The sequence below is a fragment of the Ascaphus truei genome, chromosome 1 (genome assembly GCF_040206685.1).
Source record: "Ascaphus truei isolate aAscTru1 chromosome 1, aAscTru1.hap1, whole genome shotgun sequence".
Lineage (NCBI taxonomy): Eukaryota > Metazoa > Chordata > Amphibia > Anura > Ascaphidae > Ascaphus > Ascaphus truei.
The window spans coordinates 439,779,001-439,792,894 of record NC_134483.1 but is presented as its reverse complement, the minus strand read 5'-3'; the positions used below and the strand labels follow the sequence as shown (position 1 = coordinate 439,792,894).

General features: G+C 49.2%; 1 long non-coding RNA gene across 1 annotated transcript; it reads right to left on the bottom strand.

Moving 5' to 3' along the window:
* Nucleotides 1-390: 390 nt before the first annotated feature.
* On the bottom strand, nt 391-7,177 carry LOC142471598 (uncharacterized). Its single transcript, XR_012789534.1, has 3 exons — nt 7,096-7,177; nt 2,282-2,473; nt 391-865 (listed from the first exon to the last, which is right to left on the bottom strand). It is a non-coding gene; the product is annotated as an uncharacterized LOC142471598 (long non-coding RNA).
* Nucleotides 7,178-13,894: the final 6,717 nt, after the last annotated feature.

Sequence of the window (13,894 nt, the reverse complement as noted above, 5' to 3'; positions counted from 1 at the left end):
TGAGATGACCAGGTAGTGTCCTAACTTTATTATTTTAATAATTTAGTAAGGCGACATCTATCGGAAAACTTAACTATTACATTCAAGTAAAAATATTATGTTTTTATGACTGATCTCATTGGAGTAATTTTAAGTTCAGGCATTTCATGTCAAGGCACTAACATACGGGATAATTGTGCGTCTCGACAAACTTTTCTAGGACAACAAGAAGAGTCAATGAAATAAGGGACAATCCCATATATACGGGATATCTAGCAACCCTACGTTAACTTAGGTTAAATGACATCAGTGCATCTAGACCTTAGTGTCCAGAAATAACGAACTTTAAGTTGAAATATTCTACATATTTATAAAATTAACAAGAATTTGGAACTGTATATTTCAGCTTTAAATTAAATTTTCTGGAATTTCTTACTCTTACTTGCACCTGTTCGCACTTCACGTTTTCTGTGCTTCTTCGATAATTTGGAAACTAAACAGGTTACAAGTCTATACTTGTGTGTACGTTACAATGCTATATCTTGATATGCACATTGTACAATATTGAGTTCTTGTGTTTATAACCCATTTCCTATAATTGCACTGCCTTTGGTCACATACTCTGAAAATATATTTTATACAGACAGGTGGATACATATACTAGAGGAAGCTGGGACAATATATGGCTGGTCAGAAGCCCTGGTCAACTGGGTTGATCTCCAGATATTAGAATTAGGAGGCAATTCAGTAGGTGTTATTTTACGTAAACTTCATCTTCAGATATGATTTGTTTTATATTATGTATTAATACTTCATTGTAATGATGACAAAAGTATTCTATATTGCTGTTTAGTCATCTCCTTAACTTGATCCTTCTAAATATAATCTGAAATAAAAGAAAATAATTTATATTATTTGAACAAATATATATTATTTTGTACTGGTCCATTAATGGGTCCGTATGCACCCAAACCACTAATCAGAAGAATCTATAGGGTTTGTATTAATGTGCAAATAAAAATCTTTATAAATGTGTGCAACAAATATTATCACAACATAAAAGTGATAGATTACATTACATCACTGCGGTACATTAAATGCAGAATATAAACATATAATTATAGAAATGCACCTCCTTCACACACCCTCCTTTTTGGGTCTCACACCATGATCATTATTGGTCTTTATGCTTATCTTGGGGGAAGCTTGGGATAGCAGACATAATGGTAACAGCTGATGTGTAGGAGTGCTAAGAGAAGCTAAGATATAATATGGTATTAACTCTTATTCCTAGCCTTACCCATATTAACTTTTTTTCAATAGGATGAGTTTTACATTTGACATAAAATACAGTTTTTGTGATGAACATACAGTACAAACTGAAAATACACGTCTGAAACATTTTGAATGGCAAAGTCGACTTGTAGAAAACAGTGATGACTTCTTCTAGACCAGGCAGCCGCCTTGCTAAAATATTAAATTGGGAAACTACCGGTACTCTTAACTGGGAGACATTTGTTACTTTCTCATCATGACAATACATAGTGCCCTCCAGTGGCACACTATAGCTGCAGTGATTAGTTGACCTTTTCTAATTAAAATCTAAAAAGGCAAAAATGATGGGAGGGTGACAAAAATGTATGGCACCAAACAAGGATAGGAAAATGGTCAGAGTAAAATCTAGCGCACTGGTTCTTAAACCTCTCATCAGAGACCACCATCTACTACCAGGTTTTAGGAATAAACAATGTATTGTATTGTATTGTATGTCTTTATTTATATAGCGCCATTAATGTAGCGGAGAGGTTTGAGAGCCACTGATCTATACTGTAAGTCATGGGCAGGGGTTTAACAGCAGAAGACAAGTGTAGAAGTGACGAGTGCATGAGTTTTATGGATTTGATGACTTTGTAAGGCCTCCTTTTAAGATTGTTTGTGCTTTTGTATTTGGGAAAATAATTGTTTAGAATGCACTTCGTAGATATAAAGACGTAGCAGGCTTTGTTCCCTCTCGTATGATCTGTTGGGTTATATTGGGATCTACTGCACCAACACTGCCATTAAATCCTCTGGAAACACTAATATTTTTAGTCATAGTGGGATATATGGTGTACTGTATCTGGAGGAACAATGTCATACACTACATGTGTAATGTGATATACAGTGAGCAGGTGAATGATCTGTGATATGTTACCATACATATTGATATAAAAAAAGAAAGAAAAAAAAGAAGTGCATGCTCCATAGTGTAAAACCATATTTAAAAAAATAAATAAACAACTGAAGACAAATGTTCACTCACCATGTAAAGGAGTTAAAATCGCAGTGGGTATAAGGTTACAGGAACTTTTCCGGAGATCTGTCTCATCTAGGTGTTCTGGAATCAAAGGAGCCCAAAGGCTGTCATCTATAGCGCTGTATGACTTCTGTGATGAAATGTCTGCTCTCACAACTGCCAGTCACCCCAGAAAGTCAGAAATGGAATGGGGATCACCTGGTGAGACAGCAATTTTGGTCCTCTTTAGTCCAGAGGAGTGACTGCTGAGTAAACAGCTTACCTTGCTACAAGCTCCATGGATCAAGGCAAATGTATCCTCCAAAGGATCTGTACTGTGTGTGCAGAGCACCTGTGTCCGTAGTCCCTGCTTCTCCTGTACCCACATTGCCCAATGTGTTTCGTTATGTAAAATTATAACTTCATTAGGGGAGTGTGTGTAAAAAAAAGTTCAGATAGAGGCAGGCTATAAATGCATGAGGTTGCAACTAATTGCCTTAGGCAAAAAGTCAATTTGGCATTAGTGAAATAGATAAATACAACGTATCAAATGCATAACAACATGGACAATATATGAAATATACCAATATAACTAGCATTGCTTGCTACTAGGAGTATAACATTACATTGAATATATATATATATATATATATATATATATATATATATATATATATATATATATATATATATATATATATATATATGTATATATATCACAGTCATGTGAAAAAGAAAGTACACCCTCTTTGAATTCTATGGTTTTATATATCCGGACATAATAACAATCATCTGTTCCTTAGCAGGTCTTAAAATTAGGTAAATACATCCTCAGAGGAACAACAACACATGACTTATTACACCGTGTCATTACTTATTTAACAAAAATAAAGCCAAAATGGAGAAGCAATGTGTGAAAAACTAAGTACACCCTTACTGCTTCCATAGGAATTAAGATGCTAAGTAGCAGACAGGTGCTGCTAATCAAATGCCCTCGATTAACTGATCATCAGCAAGTGTGACCACCTCTATAAAAGCCAAAGTTTTAGCAGTTTGCTGGTCTGGAGCATTCAGGTGGTTGTCTGGTTCTGATAATTTACACATGTGCACCTGGGGGAGGGGGTATATTAGTATGGGCATTTCATTCCTTCACTGCACCACCCTGAGGAAGGGTCCGTTTGTGGGTCCGAAACGTTGGTGATTTGTGTCATTTTTTCTACAATATATGTTTATTTTTCACAAACCTGAGTGCTGTCTGCTGATTCCCGTGCGAACGGTTATGTCAGAAGCACTTCTTCCATTTGTGTTATTTATATCTTATTATTTATATAATTATCACTATTACTGCTGTGAAGCGTTATGTACATTAATGGCGCTATATAAATAAAGACATATATACATACAAACATACATATATATATATAGAAACAAAAGAGAAAAATCTGCAGCACTCACCAAGATGATGTTGTCATAAAAGGTATTTATTCACACCAGTGAAGTAACCAAACACAACAGTTTGAGCAACTTTTTGGACCACTATGTGTCTTTTATCAAGCTTAACATTCTGTGAATATATACCTCTTTTGACAACATCATCTTGGTGAGTGCTGCAGATTTTTCTCTTTTCTATATTGTTTTGGACTGGTTTGGGATCCCAGTCTTTCTGCTGGCACCCCATATTAGCCCTTATATACCATTTAAATCACCGGTTTTTTTGAGCGTTACTATCACGGTATTCAGAAAGCCTTGATTACCTGTCATAGCAAAATTCAAAAAACGGGCGATTATCCGGTGATCTGATGATCTGATGAATGACCCTCTGAAAAGGTTTTACCCAGCGAGTTGTATCTGCTGCAGAGAGAGCTGCTCTGAGAGAACCGTCTCTCCCTGTGCAAAACTCGCCCGAAATTTATGTGTATAAATTTTAATTTTGTTAATAGTTTAGATGAGCAGAGGGTCTCCTGAGCTGAACAGCATTGGTTTCAGCCTCGGGGCCCCTACTTCCTCAGATACAGGCCCCGTTAGGGGGTGCCGGTATCTCCTATGCATTTTATTCCCACAATCATGTGACGCGGACATTTAAATGCATAGGAAATACCGGCACCCTATAACGGGGCCTGTATCTCAGGAAGTAAGGGGGTCCCTGAGGCTATCCGCTATGGCAGGCCTGCACGACTTGTACAGTGAGAAGGGCCGAACTGCTCCAAAGAAAACTGATTTGGGCCGCACAGGTAAAATCGTCATAAAATCATCATCATCATCATCATCATCATCATCATCATCATCATCATCATCATCATCATCATATTTCCCCCAGCACCCCTCATCCTCATCATATCTTCTCTCCCTCCCCCCCACAGATCATCATCATATCACCCTCCCCCCCCAACCCAAATATGAGGGTGATGATGAGAGGTGCTGGGGGAGATATGAGGATAGTCATACCAGATAGGGCCGTAGACTGCTTTCCTGGGGCTCAAGACAACTGTTCCATTGCCCCCACCCCCCCAGTGTCGGCGGCCTTTGCGAGACTCCCCCTCTCTCTCACACCCCCATCTCTCCCCCTCACACATAATACTCCCCCTCCACATCACACACAATACCCCCCTGCACACCACGCACATCAGACCTCCCTGCACCTCACATCACCCTCTCCCCCCCCATTGCACCTCACATCACCCTCTCCCCCCCTGCACCTCACATAGGGCGACCACATTTTGAAAATGAAAAACCGGGACACATAAAAAAATTATTAATACAACAAATGACATTACTAAAAAATGAATATTATAATGATATCTAATAGTGTCACCATTGATGCTGTATTATTCATTCTACCTCTTCCCATTCTCTCTCTACCTTCTCCCCCATTCCCTCTATCCCTCCCCTCCCCCATTTTCTCTCATCCTCCCCCCCCATTTTCTCTCACAGAAAATGCTGTGATCCCCCCCCAGATCTCCCCCCCAGTCTCTCTCCCTTCCCTTTCCCCCATTTCTCTCCCTTCCCCCCGTTCTCTCCCTTCCTCCCCCCATTCTCTCTCTCCCTTCCCTCCCCCATTCTTTCCTTTTTCTACCCCTTCCTACCCAATCTCTCCCTTCCCTCCCCCATTCTCTCCTCATCCCCCCATTCTCTCTCTCTACCTCCACTCCTCCATTTTCTCTCTCTCAATCCCCTCCTCTATTCTCTCTCTCCCCCTCCCTCGTCCAGTCTCTCTCTCCACCCTCCTCCATTCTCTCTACCCCCCCATTCTCTCTCTGACCTGCACAGACACACAGCCACTGTGTTGTGCAGACACTCACAGAGGCATTGACCTGGACAGACAGACCTGCACAGACGCTGACCCTGCACAGACCCGCACAGCCACTGACCTGCACAGGCACAGACACTGACCTGCACAGGCACAGCCACTGACCTGCACAGGCACAGACACCGACATGCACAGGCACAGACACCGACATGCACAGGCACAGCCACTGACCTGCAAAGGCACAGACACCAACCTGCACAGGCACAGCCACTGACCTGCACAGGCACAACCACTGACCTGCACAGGCACAGCCACTGACCTGCACAGGCACAGCCACTGACCTGCACAGACACTGACCTGCACAGACACAGACACGCACAGGCACAGACACCTGCACAGACACTGACCTGCACAGACCCTGACCTGCACAGACACTGACCCGCACAGACACTGACCCGCACAGGCACTGACCTGCACAGGCACTGACCTGCACAGGCACTCTGACACTGCCGCACTGACACTCTGCCACTGCCACTCTGACACTGCCACACTGACACTACTACACTGACACTGCGACTGACACTCTGCCACACTGCCACACTGCCACTGCCACTCTGACACTGCCAAACTGACACACTGACACTGCCAAACTGCCACACTCACCCACTGCCACTGCTACACTGCACTTAGGCTAAGGCCCCGCTCCCAGAGTCAGCGCGCCCGCACTGCAGACAGGCGGGGCGCTGACATACACAGACCGCGATATGCGGTCTGTAGGGAGCGGGAGCCGGAGCGGGAGGTGGGCGGGAGTGGGAGGTTTGAGCGGGAGGGGGGGCGTGGCTTGAGCGGAGGGACCCGCTACTCTCCCCCCCCTCCCTCCACGGCTCGGGTAAGTAAAGCAACACACACACACACACACTGACAGAGGCAGGCACACACATACACACACACACACAGACAGGCAGAGGCAGGCACTCACGCACTCAGACACCCACATACACACACACACACACAGACAGAGGCAGGCACTCACGCACTCAGGCACACACATACACACACACAGACAGGCACGCACGCACTCAAACACACACACAGACAGGCACACACACACACACACACACACACAGACAGAGGCAGGCACTCACGCACTCAGACACACAGACATGCACACACGCACAGACAGAGGCAGGCACTCACGCACTCAGACACACATATACACACACAGACAGGCACTCAGACACACACATACACACACACAGACAGGCACTCACGCTGCTTTCCCCCCACACTCCTCCCCACTCCCAAAGCCTCTCCTCCTCCCGAAGCCTCCCCTCCCCCCGAAGCCTCCCCTCCCCATTGGCTCACAGCCACACCACGTGACGCGTCAACGCTAGGGAACACCATTCTCTTGTATCCCATAGCGGCTGACGCGCCACAGCGTGTAGTAAGCTGTGCAGCCAGGGGGGACCGGTACCGGCTCCGCAGGATTCCCCTGCTGGTGGGGAACTCGCGTGTGGCCGCCCGCGCCACCGAGCGCAGCGGGACCGAGGCCTAACTCTGAGTTGCAGCTGCAGGGAGGGGGGGGGGGTCCTACCTATCACTGTGGAGCATGGCTGGGGGGAGAAGCCATCTTGGTCCCTGGCAGCAGGCACCTCACTTCCTGCTCTCACTAACAGGCTCCGCTGTCACTAACCCCGCCCCCACCCTCTGCAGCTAGTCCCGCCCCCACCCTCTGCAGTCAGACCCCGCCCCCACCCTCTGCAGTCAGACCCCGCCCCCACCCTCTGCAGTCAGACCCCGCCCCCACCCTCTGCAGTCAGACCCCGCCCCCACCCTCTGCAGTCAGACCCCGCCCCCACCCTCTGCAGTCAGACCCCGCCCCCACCCTCTGCAGTCAGACCCCGCCCCCACCCTCTGCAGCTAGCCCCGCCCCCACCCTCTGCAGTCAGACCGGCCTCAGCTCTGTTCCTTCTCTCCTCTCTGCCTGCAGGGGATCACATCAAACGGCTGCCGATCCTTCCCTAATAGGCAGAGAGGGCTCACGGGGTTGAGGGAGGGCATCACAAGGGCATGAGGTAGGGCATCGGCAGAGCGGGCTCAGGAGGGGGTGGGGAGCTTGTCAAAATGCTGGCGCTCCTTCCCCCCTGCTTCTGCAGAGCGGGCTGGGGGGGGGGGGTGGGGGAGGAGGGCATTGCGGGCCGCACAGGGAGTCCAGGGGCCGTATGTTGTGCAGGCCTGCGCTATGGTAATGAAGTTTACTCTAAATGCATTTTTATTGCATAGGATTCATGCCAGGGGTCTCTGGTGCTAATATTAGTGGATGTCAGCTCCAGAGATTCCCAGCATCAATCCTATGCAGGAAAAATGCATTTTTTTTCTAAGTCCCATCTCGCCGATTCTCTGCAGGTTTCCAATACCTTTAAGCCAACTTTTTCTGGCGTGAGACTTTTGTGATAAAATCACCATTCTAGAGCGGCGATAGGCGTTCATAGCCAAATCACTGCTACTAGAATTGCACGAGTTTATGAACATGCCGAAAAGTGGCGATAAGTGGTTTATCACCGCTGCCTCTGTGATTTTTTTTATGAGCAATTTTTGGGGGCGATTCAGTTTTTTATCACCCACTTATCACAACTTACTGAATAACAGTAGGCATTTTGGGTGATATGTGCTTGATAAGTAGCTTATGAACGCTTACTGCATAGGCCCCTAAGTGTGTTTGTATCAGGATCCCTGTTTGTTATTTTCCAGTGAGGGAAAAGTGTCACTCCTAAAGTATATAGGGTGCCTCTACAGTATATGGTCCTGAGGCGTGTTCCACCCACAACAGGGGATGGACAGGTACTCTATAGGAGCTCCTCGGCAAGGGCCTCAGAGTATCACCCCAGAGTAGCTCTGATAGGGTCATAGCTTGGGCATCTCACTGCCTATGGATCCTACTGGAGGTAGGACAGCCACATTCGCAGAAGCTGTGCAATTCCTTAAAGCTACAGCAAATAGGAAAGTATGTGCCTCTTTGAGGGATGCTGTCTGAGCACCCCAAGGAAGAAGTTCTTGTATGCGTTCCAGTAATAAAGTTCAACAAAAGTTCCTGGCACCCTACATTTTTTTATTTGCTCACCATACCAGCCCTGCATGAATTTCCAACACACACACACACACACACACACACACACACACACACACACACACACACACACACACACACACACACACACACACACACACACACACACACACACACACACACACACACACACACACACACACACACACACACACACACACACACACTTCAGGACTGTTTTGGGTGTGGCCCCTCATATTAATATTAGCCGGGGGTAGAGGTGTTACATATATGTAGCGGTGTCTCCCCCACCCTGTGGGAGATTTGCCCTGCTACCAGGTGTGTAGTGCTGGTACCTGTGGCCTACAGGATACTGAGGTGTCCGCTGATGGTAGTGGGTACATCAGCACAGGCTTCTGGGGTATTAGCTGGTTCTTTCTCACTCTGATGTCAGCGCCTCTATCTCTAGCAGGCTTCAGGAAAGTGAAGGCAATCCCTGCAGGAGAACTTACCCTACTCCCCCTGATTGATTGCACCCTCAAAGCAGGAGTATATTTTAACAGGAACACTCTTTATTCTTCCTCTGCATATACAGCATACAAACAGCATCTGCAGTCACAGTTTAATCGGCCTCCAGCCTCAGGATGGTCCGCGGACTCTTCCCCGACTCCCTATTAGAGTCAGAGGTATGGTAATCACCCCCACTCCCCAAGGGGAGGGGACAGCAGGTGCCAGAGCCTGTATACCTCTGTGTGATACCAGTGTCTCTCAAGGGGAGAGACAACTGACTAAATTTAGTGTTGTGCCCCTTAAGTACCGAGGAGGAAGCCAAACAAATCCATCTCTCAGCAACAAAGATGGTTGACGGTTGTAATAATCTTCAGCACACGTCAAATCAGAAAGACTCAACTGAAGTCCAAAAGATATACAAACAAGTGAAATGAGCTGAAAAATATACAATTTTAATGTGTATGAGCATAAAAACATAATGTGTCTGACAAAAGAATAGTAATAACAAACGGCATATGGCAGCTATAAGCTATGAAATGAAAAGATACTTATCCACACATGTGTAACCCTGTTTGCCCCCCTCTCTATCTCATCTAGGGCTCCTTTGGGGAAAACTGCTTTGGTTACTACTCTTTGTGTGGTGCTAGCATACCTGCTGGTTCCAGGAGGGCTGAGTGGCCGCGGTGGCAAGGGGCATAGGACAAGTTTAAAGACAGTATTCATGGGTTGACCTTCAGTGTTCAGCGCCTCCAGCTGTGACAGGATCCCAGGCTGTGGGATGTCAGCTCCCATCACTGCACCCTTTAATCCTCCTGCCCAGTAACCGACACACAGGCAGAGATCTGATGAATAAGCCGCTTTTATTGTCACTCTCTCTCCACACTTCTCTTAGTCTCCCGCAGTGCAGAACTTCTGGATGGTGCAGGCTCCATCTCTTGGTGCACTCGGTCCGGTTATTGTCTAAGCCAGCCGGCTTAGAATGGCATGCTTGCCCCGCAATGGGGAAGGCTCATAGCCCGCTTACTCCCCTTAGGGAGAAGAGCCAGACATCATTCTTTCCCACACCTCACACCCTCTCCCTCTGGAGGGTAAGCTGGACTTCCTCACGCTTCAGAGGACAGCTCAAGACTTCTTTGCTTCCTCACCATTTGGAGGGTAGAGCCAGACTAACTTTAGATCCTCCTCAGAAGAATCTAGAAGGGGCGGGCTCATGGACTGTACCCACCTTCAAGGGGCTGAACACAGTCCATGAGACACCACCTTCCTTCCTCTTCTAGGAAAGAAAAAAGGGGGGGGGGGGGTCATTGTCCATAGATTAACCCACTACGGCCTGGAACTTATCAGGGCTTACGTAGTAGTTATCCTATGTGGGGAAAAACAGGTAAGATTTTATACCCTGTTACATATGCATGTCCACCCCCCATTTCCATTGAGTATTTATGCCCCTCTCTTTTTTGTTGCTTTCCCCCCCTTTTTGGTAGTGATTCATTCTCGCGTTCCCATCAGCTGTTACTAGGTGGCAATCTTTTTCCCTAGAACAAAGGAAGTTTGCAGATCATACATTCCTGCAAACTGGGTTAACATCATGTTATTATGAGGGCGAGAGAGAGATTTTGTAGAGCAGGGCTCTCCAAACTCAGTCATCAAGGGCCGCCAACAGGCCGACTTTTATGGATATCCCTGTTTCAGCACAGGTGGCTCAATCAGTGGCTCAGTCAAAGACTGAGGGGCCTATGCAGAAACCGGCGAGAAGCCCTATCTCGCCAGTTTTTTGGCAAATATGCCTACAGCAATTCAGTTAATGCCGAAAAACTGGCGAGATGAGGAAAATCCGCCGGTTTTTGTTTCCGGAAAAAAAAACTCGCCGCGCGGGAGGCGAGAAGCAATATCTCGCCAGTTTTAAAACACGCTGTATTCTAGTAGCCCCGATTAGCATCTCGGCGCTGATCGGGGCTATAAAATGGAGAGATTTTCTCCAAATCGCTCCGCCAACAAAAGTTGGCAAAAAGCTGGTGTTGAGCGGCGATACGGGACATATAAAAAAAAACCAGGCCCTTTTCCTGCCTCGGATTGATGCAGGGGGGCTTCAGAGCTGAAACCCAGTAATACCAGCACCGAAGCCCCCCCCCATGTATCCGAAGCAGGAATAATGCATTAACAGCCCAATTCATTACCTTAACGGCCAACCGCTAAGGCAATGAAGGGGTTAACCATCAATTACCATGCTTTGGGTGGGGAGCGGCAGTGGATTAAGGGGGTATTTGGAATTTGGGGGTGTGTTTATGGCTTCCGGGGGGGTTGCGGGTCAACTTAACCCCTTCATTACCAACGGTCATGAAGGGGTTAAGCCCTCCAGCGACCCCGCAACCCATAAACAACCACTGTTGGGGTGATTACACACTGCACCCATCCCTGCTAACCACTATATATATGTAAATATGACATACTTTATATGTAAATATTACATAATGTAAATACTATTTTACAACTGTAAATATTACTGTTGCTTTATGCTTTACTGTAGAGGGTTTTTGTCACTTTTTTTACCCACCATAACATTAATAATTGTGATATATATATATATATATATATATAAATATATATACAGTGTTCGACAATTGTATACATTTACTCGCCCGGGGCGGGTGGATTTAACCCCCGGGCGAGTAACTATTGGCCCAAGCAGCACACGTGTTTTTTTTTTAAATTCCCCCGTTCGCGCTGAAATTTCCCTGCTCGCGCTGAAAAAACAAACAAAAAAAAACTCCCCTACCTGACTCCTGATTGGCGCGCGCTCCCAGGCTTTGTGGGCGTGCGGCCAGGCTCTATATGAGCCCGCCCCCAACGAGCGGCCATTCTGCCTGGAGCTCTGTTGGAGGGTAAGTACTCTCCATGCTGCGGCCCCTCTGCTCCTTCCCTGCGATCCCCCTGGTCCCCACATGGCTCCCTACTCCCCACCGCGGAAGCTCTCCTGTCCCCTGCTCCTGTCCCATTCCCCTCCTCCTGTACCCTGCTCCTGTCCCCTGCTCCTGTCCCCTCCTCCTGCTCCTGTCCCCTGTCCCCTCCTCCTGCTCCCTTCCCCTCTTCCTGCTCCTGTCCCCTTCCCCTCGATCCACCGATCGATGTCAGGGGCGGGAGGTCCCCGCTGCTGCAGCCCGGTTGGCTTGCGGGGGGGGGGGGGGGGGGGCTCGGCCCTCACCACGTGCCTCCCATGCGTCCCCTACCTTCATGATGGCGCAGCCGCCGCATGAGGTGGGGGGATGTTGGCCTGGCCCCCTCCCCCCCCCGCCACGAGCATCATGCCGCCGCGGGCTGGGGGGGAAGAAGCAGCCTGCAGCTTGGCCAGGCACTGTGACATGCCGGCGAGGGGAGCAGGGCAGTGGCGGCCACGGCGGGGCTGACTGTCACCTGGGGCGCCCAGTGGGGGATAACTCGCCACGTGCCTCCCACCCACCCTGCTGATTGGGGGGGGATGTCGGCCTGCCCCCCACACGAGCGGGAGATGGGCGCGGGTGGGTGGGGGATTTGCGTGGTGCTGGTCGCGGCCTTTCCTCCCCTGTGTGTGTGTGAGAATGTGTATGTGTGTGTGGGAGAATGTGTGTGTGTGTGAATGAATGTATGTGTGTATGGGAGTATGTGTATGTGTGTGACACCAGAGGTCCCCCCCAGTCAGTAACCCCCCCCCAGTCAGTAACCATCCCCCAGTCAGTAACCCCCCCCCCCAGTCAGTCACCCCCCCAGTTAGTAACCCCCCCAGTCAGTAACCTTCCCCCCAGTCAGTCAGTCACCCCCCCCCTGTCAGTCACCCCCCAGTCAGTGTCAGTCACCCCCCAACCCCAGTCAGTGTCAGTCACCCCCACCCCCAGTCAGTGTCAGTCACCCCCCACCCCCAGTCAGTGTCAGTCACCCCCCACCCCCAGTCAGTGTCAGTCACCCCCCACCCCCAGTCAGTGTCAGTCACCCCCCACCCCCAGTCAGTGTCAGTCACCCCCCCACCCCCAGTCAGTGTCAGTCACCCCCCACCCCCAGTCAGTGTCAGTCACCCCCCCACCCCCAGTCAGTGTCAGTCACCCCCCCACCCCCAGTCAGTGTCAGTCACACCCCCACCCCCAGTCAGTGTCAGTCACCCCCCACCCCCAGTCAGTGTCAGTCACCCCCCACCCCCAGTCAGTGTCAGTCACCCCCCCCACCCCCAGTCAGTGTCAGTCACCCCCCCACCCCCAGTCAGTGTCAGTCACCCCCCCACCCCCAGTCAGTGTCAGTCACCCCCCCACCCCGTCAGTGTCAGTCACCCCCCCACCCCCAGTCAGTGTCAGTCACCCCCCCAACCCCAGTCAGTGTCAGTCACCCCCCCACCCCCAGTCAGTGTCAGTCACCCCCCCACCCCCAGTCAGTGTCAGTCACCCCCCCACCCCCAGTCAGTGTCAGTCACCCCCCCACCCCCAGTCAGTGTCAGTCACCCCCCCACCCCCAGTCAGTGTCAGTAACCCCCCCCACCCCCAGTCAGTGTCAGTCACCCCCCCACCCCCAGTCAGTGTCAGTCACCCCCCCAACCCCAGTCAGTGTCAGTCACCCCCCCACCCCCAGTCAGTATCAGTCACCCCCCCACCCCCAGTCAGTGTCAGTCACCCCCCCACCCCCAGTCAGTGTCAGTCACCCCCCACCCCCAGTCAGTGTCAGTCACTCACCCACCCAGTCACCCTGCCCCACCCAGCCACTCACCCAGCAAACCACTCAACCAGCCAGTCACTCACCCAGCCTCTCTCTCTGTGTATCACCCACCCCTCTGTGTGTGTCACCCACCGTTTCTCTCCTC